The sequence below is a fragment of the Egretta garzetta genome, unplaced genomic scaffold, assembly GCF_000687185.1.
Source record: "Egretta garzetta isolate BGI_Z169 unplaced genomic scaffold, ASM68718v1 scaffold792, whole genome shotgun sequence".
Lineage (NCBI taxonomy): Eukaryota > Metazoa > Chordata > Aves > Pelecaniformes > Ardeidae > Egretta > Egretta garzetta.
The window spans coordinates 118,950-120,175 of record NW_009258950.1 but is presented as its reverse complement, the minus strand read 5'-3'; positions in this window follow the sequence as shown (position 1 = coordinate 120,175).

Sequence of the window (1,226 nt, the reverse complement as noted above, 5' to 3'; positions counted from 1 at the left end):
GTAATCTTCTACACCTGGGTGACAAGTTTTGCTATTAAAAATAACCTGGCTCAAATATACATTCTCTTCACTTGTTCAGCTAACAGCAATGTCAACCAGTTCTACTAATTTTGTGTGTGCTACATGAACACATTTATAATTTCACCTTCTACCACATATCCTTTTCTAAGAATTTCAGCTTGACTAGCCAACTCTAGAAGACCAATTAATGAGCCACACTATTTGAATGAGCCTTCTGAGAAAGCTAACACAATAGCTTCTCATGCTATATGGTTTTAGTTAAGCAGGTAGCTTTTCCAACACAAATCAAATTTTACCAGACAGTTACACTTCAAATGCAAAATGGAACGGCAATTTTAGTAGTACTTACAGTTTACAAAATCCACTGCAAGATATATGCAGCTATAACATCAAGTATGGTGTTAAAACAAGTTTTATTTAAAAAAAATAATAACATTAATTGTTAATACGCAGCTGTGTAGAAAGTATTGTCTTATGTACATTGAGATGCTTTTTTTGTTAAGCGGTATGCTGTGTTGGGTGGCAAACTGATCTTATTATAATTAGGAGGGTGCAGTTCCTTAACAGTGAAGTCATACAGGTGTATGTATCATCTCGTCCCTTTCACATATTAAATATGTATAAATGTATTTGATATTAGAGAATGCTTTCACACAGGGGAAAAAACGTAGTCACACTTCAGATGGGGAAGACTGCTCAGTTTAAGAATACCAGTGTGGATCAAAGGTGTGCAACTTGGGTCTGGATATGCCCTAATAATGAAAGCATTAGGAGCATTTTAACTACAGATACTAGCCATGGGAACAATTAGTAATTAAAAAAATACTTCATTCACAGCACTCATTTTGGGTATTTACAAGATTCTGATAGCACACACGGAGCCAGTGACATGCTTCATTTAAATCCCCTCAAGTTTTCTCTCTAATAAAACAACGGCAGTAAAAGACCATCTTTCACACTCTTTTTTGATCTCCGTTTTGCTTGCTGCAAATCTTGAGCGTATTTACAGACCCTTATAGGCTCTAGAGCCTTTACACTGCCCTAACACGTGGCTAAAACGAACAGCTGTGTAATTACAGCTACTTCGAGAACTTTTCAACAGTACTAGAAAGTTTTTCTTTCTGGAAGTGACACACCAGGGCTTCGTTTCGGGCACATTCTTACCGGCCAGGAATCCCCTGCGAGGAGCAAGGCCTTCCCCCCCC